General features: G+C 41.1%; 1 protein-coding gene and 1 long non-coding RNA gene across 7 annotated transcripts in view; both read right to left on the bottom strand.

Moving 5' to 3' along the window:
• RIPOR2 (RHO family interacting cell polarization regulator 2) overlaps window positions 1-20,767 on the bottom strand; it is a 327,440-nt gene that overhangs the window by 230,591 nt on the left and 76,082 nt on the right. The gene's annotated exons all lie outside the window — the stretch shown is intronic.
• Window positions 3,206-18,739, bottom strand: LOC135365519 (uncharacterized). Its single transcript, XR_010413468.1, has 2 exons — window positions 14,090-18,739; window positions 3,206-13,517 (listed from the first exon to the last, which is right to left on the bottom strand). It is a non-coding gene; the product is annotated as an uncharacterized LOC135365519 (long non-coding RNA).

The raw sequence follows: 20,767 nt of genomic DNA, 5'->3' as shown, positions 1-20,767 counted from the left end.
GGGGTCCCCTAAATGGTGGGTGAAGGATGCCTGTGTGAGATAGGAAAGAGCATTTTTTTAATTTTTATTTTTCTCCCACTGAAAAATTTTTCGATTTTTCTTCTTGATTCGAAAGCAGGGAAAACTGCGTGCACTTCACGAGGCTCTCCTGTAAAGGATTTAGCAACCCCCAGAGCTCAGGAAGGGGGTCCGCGGGGAAGCAGGTGCGGGGCTGTGATGTGGTCCTCTTCCGCCACCTACCGACAGCATCGCTCACTGCGGGTTCCAGACGCACCTACAGTGCTTGTTCTGGGGACCACAGCGGGATGGGCACCAACTCCGGAAAAGTAAAACTATTCAAGGCACGTTTACTGCATTCAGGTTAAAAGAGGTTTATTGAGGCCGCAGAGGAAAATACATGTTCTGACAATCGAGGTTACCTATTTTATTGGGTAAATTCGCTCTGATTTTCAGCTGCTAAAATAAATATATAAGCATAACGGGAGGCAGAGTTGTCTTCTTTCTTACATTAGGTTAATACATAGAGGTACTGCATATTTTTACGTTTTTGTTGTTGCTGTTTTTTAGAAAATATGATCACCCTAAAGGTACTGATGGAATTTTTAGAAGAGAAATAGTAGATGACTAATTTGCACGCACGAGAGTGACACGTCTACAGAATTAACATTACAGATCCGTGGGAATCCCCATATGCAAATAGAGCATGGGAAACTGTCCATATGTTATACGGGCTTGTACTTTCACTGGAAGATTGAGAAGATGCTACCCTACACACAATGGTTCATACCCTTGCATTCAACAACAATCCAACTTCAAGAATTCCATCCCAAGGAAATAATTCAAAACCATGAGAAAAGTAATGGGGATGATATTCTTCGTAAGATCAGTAAATGTTCAACAATAGAAGAGTTAAAGTTATGGTTTGTTCAGAATATGGAATATTAGAGAGGCATGAGAATTACTTTAACATGTAGCAATATGAGAAACGCATTCCCACAAAGATATAAACTAGTAGAGAAAAATAGGAATATTGAATAAAACTGGAAAAGAATATTAAAAATACTAAAGCTGAGTTACAGTCTGTTATGTTATGCATACCAGTATTTGTTTTCCTAATTACATAACAGATACAGAAATGCATTCTTGTTGTAACACATTTAAGTTATATGGAAGTGTATTAAGTAAGAAGTGGAGAATCCCATAATCTGCCTGCTCCTAGCTTGTCTGCTCCCAATTAATAGATAATGTAAGCTCTCCAGATCTTCTTCCTTAGAGTTACACACACACACACACACACACACACCATTACATGTAGTTTTATTTTAACATAAAAGTGAAAACATTGTATTTCTTGCAACTCAATTCTCCTAAAAATATACATTACAGGTCTTTCTGGATCGATATAGATCTACCTCATTTTTTTAAACCACCATTTAATGTGATCTACTCTAATATATTTAACTATTTCACAACTGATAGACACTTGTCTCTTCTAGTTCTTAAAATAATAATTCTGCAAATGACCCCTTGTATATTTATCTTAGTACACCCTATTAATGAATTTAAGCTTCTTTTCATTTTTGTATTTCCTTAGAGAATTTCCTATTCATACCTTTTGCAAATTTTTCTATTTTATTGTTTACATTTTTATTTTTGATTTGTTTGGGGCCCTCAATGAAGTTTTTAGATTTGAGATTTCACTGGATTTAGAGATTGGTACAACATAGAATGTTTTTGTCCAGAACATAATTTTTAAAATTTTTATTTAAATTCAATTAATTAACATACAGTGTATTATTGGTTTCAGAGGTAGAGGTCAGTGATTCTTCAGTTGAATATAACACCCAGTGTTCATTACATCACGTGCCCTCCTTAATGCCCATCACCCAGTTATCCCATCTCCCACCCACCTCCCCTCCAGCAACCTTCAGTTTGTTTCCTATAGTTAAGAGTCTCTAATGGTTTGTCTCCCTCTCTGAGTTCATCTTATTTTATTTTTCCCTCCCTTCCCCTATGATCCTCTGTTTTGTTTAAGTTCCACCTATGAGTGAAATCATATAATTGTCTTTCTCTGAGTGACTTACTTCGCTTAGCATAATACCCTCTAGTTTCATCCACATCATTGCAAATGGTAAGATTTCATTTTTTTGATGTCTGATTTATATTCCATTGTATATATACACCACATCTTCTTTATCCATTCATCTGTCAATGGATATCTGGGCTCTTTTCATAGTTTGGCTATTGTGGACATTGTTGCTATAAACATTGGGGTGCAGGTGCCCCTTTGGATCACTACATTTGTGTCTTTTAGGGTAAATACCTAATAGTGCAATTGCTGGGTCATAGGGTAGCTCTATTTTTAATTTTTTGAGAAACCTCCATACTAGGTTTTCCAGAGTGGCTGCACCAGCTTGCATTCCCACCCACAGTGCACAAGGGTTCCCCTTTCTCCGCATCCTTGCCAACATCTGTCGTTTCCTGAGTGGTTAATTTTAGCCGCAGAACATGTTTTCCCATTTATCCTAGTCTTCTTTTATATTCCTGGGTAAAATGTTATTGTTTTTCTTTATTTAAATCTTGTTCACTTCTTGTTATATAGTACATAAAGGAAGACATTTTTCAATGGTTATTTACATAACTAAAATAATTTTAATGGAAACAATTACGAGCTCCAGCTGAAAACATAGCAGTTTTTTTAAAGCTATAATGATCTGTCAAGTAATAACTCAAAAAAGTATAATTATTAGGCTACTCATTTCCTTGTATATAAGGAAAATCAATAGATTGATTTCATGTCCTCTAACAAACCAAAAACACGATGTAGACACAAAAAATGAAACATAAAGAGAGAGGAAAAACCAGAGCTCAGGAATAGTAGGGCCTGTTTTCCTTTCGTTGGGAAAGCTGCTCACCAGCTGGCAGTTGCAAAGCAGCCAGGCGGAGTACCCAGCCGTGGGCAGCTGGGTCATCCAAGAAAATAATTTCAGTTACTTCATGATCCTCCCAAACTCCTTGAGCATTTGAACTGTGAAGTCTTCCCATCAGGACATCTCACAGTGTCTCCCTGTGCCCTCTCTCCGCACCCCATCTCCATTAGACCAGGCCTCGCCATTTCCCTCCTTAGAATCTTTCCAACCCCCAAAAGATGTGAATAAAGTTGGCTAGTAATAATGTTTCTGGTACAATTTTTTTCAAAAACAAGCTGGAGCATGATAAACTGATCTTACAGTTCTGAAGAGAAGATGTACAAGAATGGCCTTGTATTCGGAGGAAAGAGAGCAATAAAAGAGAATTCATCCCACCTGCTTTTAAAACACGCTACAAAACTAAAATAATGTGAATAGCAAGACACTGGCGCAGAAACAGGGAAGTCAATCAAATGGACAGAACGAGTTTGCACTTTTTCACCGTGCCCTTGACAAGTCCTACTTGGCCAGTTTCTGCACCAGGACGACGTGATGCACCATGGGGCTGCAGATGAGCTGCCCTGCGCTGAAAACAAGTTTTCTAAAACTCTCATTTTTCCTTGAGCAAAGTAAAGCACTCATTTAGAAGCTATTTCTTAATTTCAAAAACATAGCAATTTTATGATTATCTTGTTGATTTTTATCTTAATTGTGCTGTGGTCTGAGAACACACTATATATGATTTAAATCTTTGAAATTTGCAGAGACTTGCCTTATAGCTTAGGGTGTCATCATTTTGTGTAGAAGACCTGTGTATCCTCGAAAAGAATGGGTATTGTGTTGGTGTTGGGGGCAATCTTCTCTATATGGTTATTAGGTCTTTTTACTTAATTGTATTGATCAACCCTTCCATACATGTGTCTGATTGGTTTATCATTTACTGAGAGAGGTGTTTGCAGACATCTCACCATGACTTCAATTTGTTTCTTTGTTTAGTTACATCATTCTTTGCTTTACATATTTTGAGGCTATGCTATTATTATATACATGTAAATTTAGGTTTTTATATCTTCCTGGTTATTTAAAACTTTTATCATTATGGAGACTTAGAGAGAGGCCATACAAATGTAGAGAGAGACCACATTGAAAAAGGTAGGAAGGGTAGAGACTTGATCAGGAGCCAAACTGACCCTGGGTATCTGACCGTGGGAGGGAGGGATGGTGTAGGCACGGAGAGGGGAGAGGAGCAGACCACCCATGCCAGGCACCCAAAGCACAGGGGATCTGCACTAGGAAGACAAATCCCCATAACATTTGGCTTTGAAAACCAGAGGGGCTTAACTCTGTGAGTTATTACAATCAGCGGGGCTTAATACCTGGAACTTTAAAAATCAGTGGGCTCGCCTGGGTGGCTCAGTTGATTAAGCGTCTGACTCTTGGTTTCGGCTCAGGTTGTGACCTCAGGGTCATGAGATCGAGCCCTGTGTCTAGCTCCACACTCAGCACAGAGTCTGCTTGGGTTTCTCTCTCCCTCTCCCTCTGCCCCTCCCACTAGTGTGCTCTCTCTCTCTCTAAAATAAATAATCTTTTTTAAAAATTAAAAAAAATAAAAATCAGTGGGCTTGGCTCTGGGAGAGCCAGAGGGGGATAGAAAACTGAGTGCCTGCTCTTAAAGAGATAGCACAACAAACAGCCCCATGAAGATATAGCATAGAAGCAGCAATTTGAAAAATGCCTGGGGTATATGGGAGGAAGATTTGTTTACTAATCTCAGAGTGGGTGCTAGAAGGGTGTGGATTGTTGGGAGATACCTCCAAGAACAAAAGAGCTGGCAGGTGCCATTTCCCTCCCCTGACCCACAGCCTACATACACAGACACCTGTGGGAACAAATACAGTGTGAACACTCTCCACCCAGCTCCTGGCCCCCAGTCTTCTGCAGTCACACCCATCCATCTCGGCCTCAGCAGTTTTCCCATTAGCTGCAAATCCCTTCCCACAGCGGACTGGCACAGGCCTTGATGACACTGCACCCCTGGTGCCGAGTTATCCTGTGGACGTGCCCCCAGCAGGAGTCCATCCAAAGCAGAGCCACAAGCTGGCAGTGTGCAAGCACCCCTGAGAGGAGGCACAGAGAGCCCCCAACAAAATCAACCCAAGGAGGTCCACACCAAGACACATAGTAATTAAAATGGCAAGCAGTAGTGATAAAGAGAATTTAAAAAGCAGCAAGAGAAAAGAAAATAGTTACATACAAGGGAAATCGCATAAGGCCATCAGCTGATTTTTCAGCAGAAACTTTGCAGGCCAGATTTCAAATGCTGAAAGGAAAATCTGCAGCCAAGGACACTCTATCCAGCAAGGTTCTCATTCAGAATAGAAGGAGAGCTAAAGAGTTTCCCAGACAAACAGAAGTTAAAGGAATTCATCACCACTAAGCCAGCCTTACAAGAAATGTTAAAGGGGACTCTTTGAGTGGAAAGGAAAGACCATAAGCAGGAGTAAGAAAAGTATGAAACAAAAAGCAGTAAAATTAAATGTATCTTTAAAAATCAATGAACTAATTCACGAAATAAAAGGATGTAAAGTATGACACCATATACCAAAAATGTGGAGAGGGAAGGAGTACAAATTTAGTGCTTTTAGAATGGGTTCAAACTCAAGCAACCATCAACTTAATACAGATTGCTGTATGCAAAAGGTGTTATATATAAACCTAATGGTAACCACAAATCAAAAACCAGTAATAGATATGCAAAAAATAAAAGGGAATCCAAGTATATCACTAAAGAAAGCCAGCACCCATGAGAGAAGAAAGTAAGAGAAGAACTACAAAAACAACCATAAAACAAGTAACAAAATGGCAATGAGTACATATCTATCAATAATTACTTTGAATGTAAATGGACTAAATGCTCCAATCAAAAGACATAGGATGATGGAATGGATAAAAAAGCAAGACCCACCTGTATGCTGCCTACAAGAGACTCATTTCAGACCTAGAGAGACACCTGAAGATGGAAAGTGAGAGGATGGAGAAGCATTTATCATGCATATGGAAGCGAAAAGAAAGCAGGGTAGCAATACTTCTATGGGACAAACTAGGTTTAAAACAAAGACTGTGACAGGAGACAAAGAAGGTCACTACATAATCCTAAAGGGAACAATCCAACAAGAAGATATAGCAATTGTAAATATTTATGCACCCAACATGGGAGCACCCAAATACAGAAAGCAGCTAATAACAAGCATAAAGGAAGTAATAAATAGTAATACAATAACAGTAGGGGACTTTAACACCCCACTTACATCAATGGATAGATCATCCAAACAGAAAATCAACAAGGAAACTGGGGCTCTGAATGACACATTGGACCAGATGGATCTGACAGATACATTCAGAGCATTCCATCCTAAAACAACAGAATATATATTCTTTTCAAGCGTATGTGGAACATTCTCTAGGACAGATCACATGTTAGGCTACAAAACAAGTCTCAACATACTCAAAAAGATCCAAGTCATACCATGCATCTTTTCCAACCACAGTGCTATGAAACTATAAATCAACCACAAAAAAAATCTGGAAAGACAAATACATGGAGGTTAAATAACATGCTACTAAACAATGAATGGGTCAATTAAGAAATCAAAGAGGAAGTAAAAAAAAATACATGGAAACAAATGAAAATGAAAACAGCCCAAAATCTTTGGGATGCAGCAAAAGCAGCTCTAGAGGGAAGTTTATAGCAAAACAGGCCTACCTCAAGAAGTAAGAAAAATCTCAATTAAACAACCTAACCTTAGGCCCAAAGGAACTAGCAAAGGAAGAACAAACAAAACCCAAAACCAGTAGAAAGAAGGAAATAATAAAGAGCAGAAAAAAATGATATAGAAACAAAACAAAACCAAACCAGTAGAACAGATCAATGAAACCAGGAGCTGATTCTTTGAAAAGATCAACAAATTCATCAAAATAAGATAGAGGAGTCAAGGGGCGCCTGGGTGGCTCAGTCATTAAGTGTCTGCCTTGGGCTCTGGTCATGATCCCAGAGTCCTGGGATCGAGCCCCACATCAGGCTCCCTGCTCAGCTGGAAGCCTGCTTCTCCCTCTCCCACTCCTCCTGCATGTGTTCCCTCTCTCACTGTCTCTCTGTGTCAAATAAATAAAATCTTTAAAAAAAAAAAAAAGAGGAGTCAAAATCATAAATGCAAGAGGAGGAACCAAAACTACAGAAAGAAAGGATTGTAAAGGAATAATATCAAAAATTATATGCCAAAATATCGGACCACCTAGAAGAAAAGGATACGTTCCTAGAAACATATAACCTCCCAATACTGAATCAGGAAGAAACAGAAAATTTGAACAGATTGATTACCAGCAATGAAATTGAGTCAGTAATCAAAACTCCCAACAAACAAAAGTCCAAGACCAGGCGGCTTCAGAAGTGAATTCCACCAAACATTTAAATAAGAGTTAATACCTATTTTCACCCTATTTCAAAAAATAGAAGTGGAAGGAAACTTCTAAATTCATTCCATGAGGCCAGAATTACCCTGATACCAAAACCAGATAAAGACACCTACAAAAAAAGAGAACCGCAGGCCAATATTTCTGATGAATACAGATGTGAAAATCCTCAACAAAATATGAGCAAGCCAAATCCAACAATACATTAAAAAGATTATTCATCACGATCAAGTGGAATTTATTCCTGGGATGCAGGAGTGGTTCAATGTAAGCAAATCAGTCAATTTGATATATCACATCAATAAGAGAAAGGATAAAAACCATATGATCATTTCAGTAGATGCAGAAAAAGCATTTGACGAAGTACCATATCCACTCATGATAAAATCCCTCCACAAAGTACGTTTAAAGGGAACATATCTCAACCTAATAAAGGCTATATATGAAAAATCCACAGCCAACCTCATACTCGATGGTGAAAGACCGAGAGCTTTTTCCCAAAGATCAGGAACAGGACAAGGATGTCCACTCTCACCAATTTTATTCAGCACAGTACTGGAAGTCCTCGCCACAGCAATCAGACAACAGAAAGAAAGAAAAGCATCCAAATTAGTAAGGAAGAAGTAACACGATTTACAGATGCAGTGGATTCCAGGGCAAGGTGCAGAGGATAACTTCATAGTGTTTGGCTTACATCATGGAAATGAGATTTGAGAGGGAAAGAAGGCAGGTGATGTGGGGTAGAACAAGAAAGAGAAGGGTGATGTGGATGCAGGCAGAAAAGAACCATCTAATCTGAGTGAGAAGCAAAGTGAGGACACGCAGGGTCGATGGACTGGAGGTCTTGGTGATATCAAAGAATTACTGGAGTGAGGGTATCCAAAGGACATAGCTGGAAAGTCGGCATGAAAATAAAGATAGGCTTGGTGGCAAGAAAACATATCTACATTTTAAAATAATCTTTATTTGCTCATCATATACATTTTAACATGCATTCTATTGATATATATTACATTTATTTTTCAGTAATAATTGAATAATTTATTATATAGTATAAATGACAAAATAGGATTCCTGAATTACAAGCATTTCTGTATAATGTGTGAGGTGAGCCAGGGTAATGGAACATCAATGGTATTAATCTCAAAGAAAAACAGATCAACATTTCCGTTACCGAGTGTGAATTTAGGTATTTAGGGAGATTAATTCCACCCCTGGATTCTCGTATCTTCAGAATTAAAGAGGTAGTATGTATAATCAGAAAAGCAATTCTGATGTTCAATCAATGAGAGAGGTGTGTGTGGGTGTGTGTGTGTTGTATTAGAAACAACAACATGTTAAAATAGAAACCTTCTGAACAATCACATTTTCTAGGGATAAATTTGCATGGCTGTGCCTTAATCCTGCAAATATCATCAAAAACTACAATCAGTAGCAGAAACAGATAAATTAGTTGCCTATCTTCACCACTGAAACAATGTTTTCACATGTTCAGAAGAAGATTTCCCAATTTTTTCAAGGTATGGATTTTTATTATTGATTTTTCTATCGATTTTAAAAGATTTTTGTCTACAAAACTTATTTTCTTACTAGTTAGTATTCATATTTTTTATTAATCAAAGAACTTTCCATTTATTAGAATTTATAAGCATGAAATGACTAATTTTGTCCCTGAATCAGTATCATTTCAGTCCCAGTGAAATTTTACCATTGAGGGAAGCTTCTGCAGCCTTGTTTTGACAAATGTATGATTTCAACAAAGCTTTCTGAAAAACTAAAAACAGCTCATGAGCCCTCTTACCTGATTCTCTTAATGAACCCTATTTGGGGAATCAATCTATTAAGGAACAAAATGTCTATTAGTACATTCTCCTTTTACAATTCTATTTTAAGTTTTTCCTCCTTCCTGTTTCCTTATGGTCATTCATTTATCTATTTCTCTTCTTTCTTCTCTTTTTCTAACCCAACTTTTGCTCCCCCACCCCTTTCTGGTTTCCTCGTTGTCCCCTAGAGAATTGTGTCTCCTCTCATTCTATTTCTTCAATGCTTGGATTCAATCTCCTTTCGTTACGCTTTGTTGCCCATAGACGATCTGTTCCTGCATGGTCATCGGTTCTTTTCCAGAGAATTAGGTATGGAATAAGTAAAACATAAATTATCTGGCTATGTAGCGACCCACAAACATAAGATATGTGAACATCTCACAAGAGCAACATGTAATTATCCATTTTTAGTCTCTTTGGTATAAGCCTCCTGTGTTCAAGATGTAGCATCAGTAAATTCTTGAGTTTTGTTTGTTTGGCATCTCTGTGAATTTAAGATATTAAGTAGAAATCTCACTTTAATACTTTCATTTTTTACAGCATTGGGACAAATTTTTTAAAAGATTTATTTTAGGAAAAAAAAAGATTTATTTTAGAGAGAGCGTGCGCGCAAGTGGGGGAGGGGCAGAAGGCGAAGGGGAGAGACTCTTTCTCAGGCTCCACACTGAGCACAGAGCCCCATGCAGGGCTCAATATCACAACCCTGAGATCATGACCTGAGCTGAAATCTACAGTCGGACCCTTAACGACTGAGCCACCCAGGCGCCTCTGGGACAAATTTTTAATCTTATTCATCAGTTGGAGTCACATAGCCTTTGAAGCTTCAAGGTCAGCGGGAATCTGAAACTGGAACGTGAGCTGGACTATGACTCTTCTCCCAACTTTTGCCGGATTCGTGAAGTGACTGACTGTAGGTCACAGGACGCGCCTGTTGATTTCATCAGGTGGAGACAGTCCGTGTTTACTCCTCACTTACCATGTGCTACTCATTCTTTCAGAAGTGCCTGACGCGTGACCCAGCCGTGAGGTAGGTGTTATTATTAGATCCACTTTACAGATGAAAACCTGACACACAGGAGGCTCACTAATTTGCCCAAGGTCACACGGTAGGTGACAGAGCCAAGATTTTAACTGGAGAAGTCAGATTCCAAGTCTGAGGTGCTGACCACCGTACTTTATTGCTTCCCCGATGCAGCAAGTGCAAAACGCACACGCTGACCTCCTGACTTACCTTCATCTCTGCTCCAGTTTATCCACCCGCTTACACAGAAGCACCTCGGACCATCTCTCGGAACTGCTCCAGCTCCAAGACCTTGACCTCTGTGCTTTCTCCATCCTTCCGTGCTTCCTGGCTTTCCTAACCAGTGACCGTGCTCGGCATCTCCACTGAGCCCCCCTGACTCTACTCTCCCAGCACGGCTCATGCCTCTTCTCTGCCTCCCTCACTTCTCTGTAGTCCTGGGAGGACTTGCCAAGGCTCTAATCCACCTTGCATTTTTCTTCCTTTTGACTTCACCCACTCTTGCTGTCTGGAATATTCTTTCTACCACCTCTCCCCTCCATTTCAGCTTTACGAAGAACGTAACCCAAACTCTGAGCCACTCTCCGAACACCACCTCCCCTCCCCACCCAAAGACTACCTTTTCCAGAATGCTCTTCCTGGTCATTTCAAAAGGTCAGATGTAATCTCTCTCCCCTCAGTGTTTGTAACACAAATATAGTCTACCTTATAATCCAGTTATATGTGAATTCCCTTAGCATCCCCTCTAGCTTATAATCGTAATTTAGAAGATCTAGCCCAATGCTTTGTGCTAGCCTGGAGACCAGAACAAAAAACTGAAGTATAGAACAAAGAACTTCACAACCGAAAAAAATGTTCTACTTTGATCCTTAATTTTACTGGTAAGGACACTGATGCCCAGTTTAAGAGGCAAGTCATACTGACAGTGGGAGACAGAAATTCACAGTTCCTTCCTTCCTTATTGCCTACCATGAATAAAATCGCGTGTGCTCCATACTGTTTCAGCTCTTCGTGTAGACTAGCATTTTCAGTGTGTTGAATGCAGTCCCTTCCAACGGGACAACTGTGCCTTATTTTTATTTTACCATGTCAGGTCTTGCTTTAAGGAATTCTCCTATGTAAAAATAGAGAGTTATATTCTGTACACAAAAGCATTCGACCCTGGCACTAGTAAGGGTACAGGTGAGTGAGTCCTCTCCTGTGTGTACCTGGGGAGGACACTGGCTTGCTGGAACGACCAGGCAGAGCGCACTGGATGCCGCCACTCCACCCCTCAGGACGCGTCCTGAGGAAATCACTATGAGAGTGTGCAAGACGCACCTACGTGTTAATTTGCCGAATCACTGTTTCAAATAGTGAAAAGTTAGAAATGGCTTATAGGTAGATCACAGATGGTTCAGTAAACAGGCAGGTACAAAAGTCTGTATGATATGATTCTATTTTTACAAAAAGTGCGTGTGGACGCGCTTGCAGACGAAAAGAAAAGATTAACCAGACACCAAGATCTAAATGGCTTTCTTGGGGTGGTGGGTTTATTTGTGGTTTTAACTCTTTTCTTGGAATTTTTTTTGAATTTAACTTTAAAAAATTTTTTTAAATACCTTTTCTCAAATCTTCTGTAGTAGAGATATATTATTTTTATAACCAGAAAAATAGTAAATAAACTCATAAATCCCATTTGAAGAGAGACAAAGATAAACTAGGCTGTGACTGTTTCTCAAGATTCATTAGGGGATACTCTTACATTTACGACCTGCATTATCAAAACAATAGAACAAAATAGTCTTTAGCATCAATATTCTAGAAGCTTCCAAGAGGAAACTATTTTCTTAGGAAAAATAACCTCTCAAATCTCCCCAAAAGCTGCTTCATTCTTTTTCCAGAAGAAGTCAGGTATATGTTCTGTTGAAAATGAACAAAAGTTAAAATGCTTTACAACCATTACAAAGTTTGAGGTTTGAGGCTCCTGACTGGCTCAACTGATGGAGTCTGTGACTCTTGATCTTGCAGTCATGAGTTCAAACCCCACGTTGGGTATAGAGATTACATAGAAATAAAACCTTAAAAACTTTTTTCTGAGGCTGATCTGTGTGTCTCAACACAAGGGATACCAAAGATACACTGATGAGTAAAAAAAATATGTTACAGAGCGTATGTACTAGGAGAACATTAAAACAACAACAAAACAATAACAAACTTTTCCCTCCAACTATATGGGACATTTTATTGAGAACAACTCTATTTAGATGAATGTTGATACACTCAGAAACTGGCCTGGGATGCTATCCACTGAGCTTATCGAGAGTTATTAAGAGTTTGCCCTGGAGAGTGGGTGGAGGAAAGGCAGGAAACAGGGTTTTGTGGGAAGAGTGGGGTAGATTATTTACTTTCTATTTTACGAGTTTTAACATTCTTTGCATTTTCTAAATGTAAATTTTTTGAAAACATTCAAAAGGAAATAAGTAAAAGAAAGAAAGAAGGAAATTTTAAGACATGCCTGTGTTTGCAAGCCAAGGCAGAGCCAGATGGTAAGTTCTGCTTATTTACTATTAAATTCCTGCATTTTTCAGAGGGTCAGTAGTAAAGATAAGAAATGATTCTCCCTCTTGGTGATCTTTTGCAAATATAAAAATGGCAAATTGGCCTTTCTGACATTTCAGCTCAAATGTTCCAGATATAATCTTAAAGATGTACACAGTTTTGTAATGAGACACTTACATGGTTTTGAATTGGAGGCAGGAAGAAACTCAGTGGGTCATTCCCCTTAACCAACCAGTCCACCAAATTCACAAGGGGCTGGGCACAGGCTAAAATGTGACATAGGAAAGGACTGTCTTCAATGACCATGTCCTTGTCACATAAACACCACCCCTCATTCTCATCTTGCCAAATACACACCTTCCCTCTAATAATGTCCCTTCATCTCCTTTACCAAAAAGTACTTCCAGAAGGGACTGAAACACATTTGTATGAATGTAAAATTATGACTCTTTAAAATATTACTTTCCTACTTTCCTAAGATTTGCTTTTCACAGGTTAACAAAGGAATGAAGCTCTAATGGTGGAATCTCACATATCCATCAGAATCTGGGGGCATAGTCAGGCCCTGACTCTGCTTATATACACCCATGACCTCCTCTGCAGTGGTCTTGCATGTGGCAGGCATTTTCAGACTTACAGATTTTGGTATATGTCAGGATCCTGCTGCAGCCAGGTTTGGAATCCTATATACAAGTCATCCCAGCAAAGACCATTCTTCATCATGTGTCTGATGACGTCAACCCAGCTCCGGATCTGAAACAGATACAGGACAGCTAGCAGGGCTGACCCAGCCAGCACAGAGTATCGACCTCTCATGTCCCTGGGAGAATCAGCTGCCTGTGATGGCAGGGGCTTGGACAGTCCTGGAGAAAAGTCAAATGGAGTAGATATCACAGGCTCGGGGAGAGAAGGGACCACGAGGGCTTCAGAAACCCAGGGAAGGAGAACAGGAAAGGGCTCAGGAGCTGGGGAGCAGGCATAGCGACTGAGAGCACAGAGTCCCATCGCTGGGTTCAAATCCAGCCTCCGGCTGTGGGAAATAGGCAACCATTCTGCACCCTGATTTTCTCACCTATAACATGAAGATAATGGAACCTTCCTCAGAGGCTGTCATGCGGATTAACAGAGTCAAGACTTAAAAGGAGGCCTGGCACACGGTAAGCTCTCTGTGAATGTGTGCACTGCAGGGTTACTCTGTAGGTGGAGCGTTTATTCTCCTTCCAGAACATTCAGAGGCAAAGCAAAGACTGCAAGTTTACAGCAATCTGTGTGTTTCAGGCCTGCCACGGAGCAGGGGTCCCTTAATTAGGTGGTCAAGCCCTTACCTTTCAAGAGTCCCCACTCCTGACACGGAAGCTGTTGAACAGTCAAAGGAGCACAGGATTAGAAGACGAGTGGAGTTGGTTTTGAGTGTCAGCCCCACACTTACTAATCAGGCGACCTTCACCTTGCTAAGCCTCTCTTACTGGGCTGTTGTGAGACAAAAATGGTATCGTTTATAAAAAGGAGCTTGGGGTAGCATGCAGGGGCAGGATGCTAAGATCAGACATGGCTTTGACATTTCATTAGTACCCGTGTTCAAGTTTCCCAGGAGCTTTTCCAGTGTCGGGAATCAGCTTTTTTTCCTCAGGAAATAGCACATGAGTGCCGGCCAAGGCCAACTGTCATAAATGGCAGGCTCTTCAGTGACACAGAAGGATTTGAAGATGGGCACCTTGGATTTATTTCTCTGGCCTGCACCATCCCTGTAAAACCATATGCATTGTGCTCTGAAACACAGCTCAGAGGCCCTGTTCTTTTGCCAGCAGATTTAGAAACTTGACGGCACGGTTTGGTCAGGATGAGGCTGCCCCTCATAAGAGTGGGATCCCGATCTAGTTCCTCACAGTGGAGGGGAGATGGCCTTTCTGACCTTTCATTCTGGAGGATGGGAGTCTCCCCCCACAGGAGACTGTGGGACAGGACTGAGAAATATTTAGGGTAGAAAATGGGAAGGTCTAAATAACTGATTAGCTCTGGGGATGAGGGGAAGGGAAGGGTGGAGGGTTACTCCCCTGTGTCTAGTGTGGCTCAGGGTCAGGGGACAACATTGCCAACAATCCAGAAAAGGAGAAAGAGCAGTTCTAGAGAAGGAAGAGGATACGTTGAATTTCGAACAGGTTGAAAAGGAGGTACCAAGGACTTGGGAATCTGGGTGATGATATATCTAGTGGGCAGTGGATGGTAAAGAATCGCAAGCATGACCATGTTGTAGGGCGGGACGTGAGGGTTTTGGAGTCATTAGCAGAGAAGTGGTGCCAGCAGACGAGGTCACCCAGGAAGAGACTCGAGGGGAAGAGTGAGTTGAACAGAGAGCCCTAGAGGGAAACAAGCTTTTAGTGATGCCTGGAGAAAGAGAGACCCCAAAATAATGCAGAAGGATAGTCAGGAAGTGAAAAAAACAAGGGGTAGTGTCATAGGAATGGAGAAAGGACTCCAGGTCAAAAAGATGGACTGGGTGGCTCAGTCGGTTAGGCGTCCGACTCTTGATTTCGGCTCAGGTCATGATCTCAGGATTGTGGGACCGAGCCCTGTGCTGAGCACAGAGCCTGCGTGAGAACTCTCTCTCCCTCTCCCCTTGTCCATCTCCCCATCCCGCACCACATTCTTTCTCTCTCTCTCCCAAATAAATAATCTTAAAAAACAAAAAAAAGATGGACAGATCACATGCATAAATGTGTCTTCTGTGTACTTCCAGGCCCAACTAAAATGTTCACAACACACTCACACAGGTATAAGCTGCCAGAGAACAGGAAGCAAAGCGAGTCATTGACAAGCAGGAGATTTCACCTAAGTTGAATCTGGAAAGCAGGCTGAGGAGTGGCAACCAAAGACAGAGTCACAGGATCCTGGAGCACGAGAGGAGGGGCATCCGGACATGCAGGGAGTAGAGGTGGGTTCCCAAGGACGACTGTGAGGACACACAGCACAACGTACATCAAACAGCTGACCCCTTCCTATGCCTGTGCTTTGCTCTCACCAAGTATCTTCGAACAGTTCTCTGAGTAAAAGAATCGATTTCGGGGGGAGAACAAGGGCAAGTGGGATCCGTGTGATGTCTTGAAGCAAGGAGCTCCACACCTTGGTACTTGGGAGACCCCCAGCCTCACAGCCAGCTCCTCACTTCCATACCTCAAACTGGTGACCTCCTGACCAAAGGCAGCCTAGACGTTGTTTCACAGTCCCTTTTAAAAACTGAATTAGCTGGGTGCCTGGGTGGCTCAGATGGTTAAGCGTCTGCCTTTGGCTCAGGTCATGATCCCAGGGTCCTGGGATCGAGTCCCGAATCGGGCTCTCTGCTCCTTGGGAGCCTGCTTCTCCCTCTGCCTCTCTCTCTCTCTGTCTCTCATGAATAAATAAATAAAAATCTTTTAAAATTAAAAAAAACAAACTGAATTAGCTTTCTGCTAAGTTGTCAATCTGGGTATTTCACATAAAAATCCAGACTTCCAAGTACTCTGGAAAAATTCAGATCAGCTGGAGCTCCTCAGGTGCGGACCCCTGCCAACCCAGCACGTCCTTTCCACATCCACACCCAGCTCTCCTGAGCACAGGATCTGCCTTGGGCCAGCTGTGGGCGCCGAAACAGGAAGTCCCCGCCTTTAAGGAGAGGCTGCTGGGTGACAAGTGCTGTACCTATACGGAGAGCCCTAAATCAAGGACCTAGACCAAGTCCTAAGCTTGAAAAGTCTTTTTATTGGTGAACAGAGATGAATCCCTTACTTCTTGAAAGTCACTTACAAATGAAGAAAGATCAGCCTGCGGTAAGCAACGTTGCATACGAGAAGCCGAAGGAGCGATGCCTTCGGGTGTCCAGGGAGAGTGACTTGCCCGCCAGCATCCTGTGCTCAGCTAACCTGCCCTGCGGCGGGAGGCCAGAAAGTATTTAAAGTTTAACTCCCACGCACCCTTTCTTCAGCAGTTACAAGCAGAGAGTCCAAAGCCAAGGCGGCTTAAACCTGGCTGGGGTCTGGAAGCAGATAAGGGTGGTGCAGGGTGACAGATCTGCAGCAGACCTCAAGGAGCCCATCCAGACTGGAGCAGGAGGAGGAGGTCAACTACCAGAGCCATGCATCTAGGAGAGAGGGAGAGTTGGTGAAACGGAAAATACACTTATGAGTTTGAAAAACTCATGGTTAAGAAAAGGTAGCATGACTTAAAGGGTCTATCCAGCAAGAAGATCTAACAATTGTAAATATCTATGCCCCTAACATGGAGCAGCCAGTTATATAATGCAATTAATAACAAAAGCAAAGAAACACATTGACAACAATACAATAATTGTGGGGGACTTTAACACCTCCCTCACTGAAATGGACAGATCCTCTAAGCAAAAGATCAACAAGGAAATAAAGACTTTGAATGACACACTGGACCAAATGGACTTCACAGACATATTCAGAACATTCCATCCCAAAGCAACAGAATACACATTCTTCTCTAGTGCCCGTGAAACATTCTCCAGAACAGATCACATCCTAGGTCATAAAGCAGGTCTCAACCGGTACCAAAAGATTGGGATCATTCCCTGCCTATTTTCAGACCACAGTGCTTTGAAACTAGAACTCAATCACAAGAGGAAAGTTGGAAAGAACTCAAACACATGGAGGCTAAAGAGCATCCTACTGAAGAATGAATGGGTCAACCAGGAAATTAAAGAAGAATTTAAAAAATTCATGGAAACCAATGAAAATGAAAACACAACTATTCAAAATCTTTGGGATGCAGCAAAGGCAGTCCTAAAGTATATAGCAATACAAGCCTTTCTCAAGAAACAAGAAAGGTCTCAAGTACACAACCTAACCCTCCACCTAAAGGAGCTGGAGAAAGAACAGCAAATAAAGCCTAAACCCAGCAGGAGAAGAGAAATAATAAAGATCAGGGCAGAAATCAATGAAATAGACACCAAAAGAACAGTAGAACAGATCAACGAAACTAGGAGCTGGTTCTTTGAAAGAATTAACAAGATTGATAAACCCCTGGCCAGACTTATCAAAAAGAAAAGAGAAAGGACCCAAATCAACAAAATCATGAATGAAAGAGGAGAGATCACAACCAACACCAAAGAAATACAAACAATTATAAGAACATATTATGAGCAACTCTATGCCAGCAAATTCGATAACCTGGAAGAAATGGATGCATTCCTAGAGATGTATCAACTACCAAAACTGAAGCAGGAAGAAATAGAAAACCTGAACAGACCTAAAACCACTAAGGAAATTGAAACAGTCATCAAAAATCTCCCAAAAAACAAAAGCCCAGGGCCAGATGGCTTCCCAGGGGAATTCTACCAAACATTTAAAGAAGGATTAATACCTATTCTTCTGAAACTGTTCCAAAAAATAGAAATGGAAGGAAAACTTCCAAACTCGTTTTATGAGACCACCATTACCTTGATCCCAAAACCAGACAAAGACCCCATCAAAAAGGAGAACTACAGACCAATATCCCTGATGAACATGGATGCAAAAATTCTCACCAAAATACTAGCCAATAGGATCCAACAGTCCATTAAAAGGATTATTCACCACGACCAAGTGGGATTTATCCCTGGGCTGCAAGGTTGGTTCAACATCCGCAAATCAATCAACGTGATACAATACATTAACAAAAGAAAGAACAAGAATCGTATGATCCTTTCAATAGATGCAGAAAAAGCATTTGACAAAGTACAGCATCCTTTCTTGATCAAAACTCTTCAGAGTATAGGCATAGAGGGTACATACCTCAATATCATAAAAGCCATCTATGAAAAACCTACAGCGAATATCATTCTCAATGGGGAAAAACTGAGAGCTTTCCCCCTAAGGTCAGGAATGCGGCAGGGATGTCCACTATCACCACTGCTATTCAACATAGTATTAGAAGTCCTAGCCACAGCAATCAGACAACAAAAAGAAATAAAAGGCATCCAAATCGGCAAAGAAGAAGTCAAACTCTCACTCTTTGCAGATGACATGATACTTTACGTGGAAAACCCAAAAGACTCTACCCCAAAACTGCTAGAACTCATACAGGAATTCAGTAAAGTGGCAGGATATAAAATCAATGCACAGAAATCAGTTGCATTTCTATACACCAACAACAAGACAGAAGAAAGAGCAATTAAGGAGTCGATCCCATTTACAATTGCACCCAAAACCATAAGATACCTAGGCATAAATCTAACCAAAGAGGCAAAGGATCTGTACTCAGAAAACTATTAAATACTCATGAAAGAAATTGAGGAAGACACAAAGAAATGGAAAAACGTTCCATGCTCATGGAGTGGAAGAACAAATATTGTGAAGGTGTCAATGCTACCTAGAGCAATCTACACATTCAATGCAATCCCCATCAAAATACCATCCACTGTTTTCAAAGAAATGGAACAAATAATCCTAAAATTTGTATGGAACCAGAAAAGACCCCGAATAGCCAGAGGAATGTGGAAAGAGAAAAGCAAAGCTGGCGGCATCACAATTCCGGACTTCCAGCTCTATTACAAAGCTGTCATCATCAAGACAGTATGGTACTGGCACAAAAACAGACACATCGATCAATGGAACAGAATAGAGAGCCCAGAAATGGACCCTCAACTCTATGGTCAACTCATCTTCGACAAAGCAGGAAAGAATGTCCAATGGAAAAAAGACAGTCTCTTCAACAAATGGTGTTGGGAAAATTGGATAGCCACATGCAGAAGAATGAAACTGGACCATTTCCTTACACCACACACAAAAATAGACTCCAAATGGTTGAAAGACCTCAATGTGAGACAGGAGTCCATCAAAATCCTAAAGGAGAACACAGGCAGCAACCTCTTCGACCTCAGCCGCAGCAACTTCTTCCTAGAAACATTGCCAAAGGCAAGGGAAGCAAGGGCAAAAATGAACTATTGGGACTTCATCAAGATACAAAGCTTGGAAAGCAAAGGAAACAGTCAACAAAACCAAAAGACAACCGACAGAATGGGAGAAGATATTTGCAAATGACATATCAGATAAAGGGCTAGTATCCAAAATCTATAAAGAACTCATCCAACTCAACACCCAAAGAACAAAGAATCCAATCAAGAAATGGGCAGAAGACATGAACAGACATTTTTCCAAAGAAGACATCCAAATGGCCAACAGACACATGAAAAAGAGCTCAATATCGCTCGGCATCAGGGAAATCCAAATCAAAACCTCAATGAGATACCACCTCACACCAGTCAGAATAGCTAAAATTAACAAGTCAGGAAACGACAGATGTTGGCGGGGATGCAGAGAAAGGGGAACCCTCCTACACTGTTGGTGGGAATGCAAGCTGGTGCAGCCACTCTGGAAAACAGTATGGAGGTTCCTCAAAAAGTTGAAAATAGAGCTACCATACGACCCAGCAATTGCACTACTGGGTATTTACCCCAAAGATACAAAAGTAGGGATCCGAAAGGGTACGTGCACCCCGATGTTTATAGCAGCAATGTCCACAATAGCCAAACTGTGGAAAGAGCCAAGATGTCCATCGACAGATGAATGGATAAAGAAGATGTGGTATATATATATACAATGGAATATTATGCAGCCATCAAAAGGAATGAGATCTTGCCATTTGCAACGACGTGGATGGAACTGGAGGGTATTATGCTGAGCGAAATAAGTCAAACAGAGAAAGACATGTATCATATGACCTCACTGATATGAGGAATTCTTAATCTCAGGAAACAAACTGAGGGTTGCTGGAGTGGGGGGTGGGGTGGAAGGGATGGGGTGACTGGGTGATAGACACTGGGGAGGGTATGTGCTCTGGTAAGCGCTGTGAATTGTGCAAGACTGTTGAATCTCAGATCTGTACCTCTGAAACAAATAATGCAATATATGTTAAGAAAGAAAAAAAAAGAAGAAGAAGAAGAAGAAGATAGCAGGAGGGGAAGAATGAAGGGGGGGAAATCGGAGGGGTAGACAAACCATGAGAGATGATGGACTCTGAAAAACAAA

Source organism: Mirounga angustirostris, unplaced genomic scaffold, assembly GCF_029215605.1.
Source record: "Mirounga angustirostris isolate CCGP_5_RB_7025 unplaced genomic scaffold, mMirAng1.0.hap1 SCAF_8, whole genome shotgun sequence".
Lineage (NCBI taxonomy): Eukaryota > Metazoa > Chordata > Mammalia > Carnivora > Phocidae > Mirounga > Mirounga angustirostris.
The sequence above is the reverse complement of the archived record's forward strand: the minus strand, read 5'-3'. Positions and strand labels throughout refer to the sequence as shown.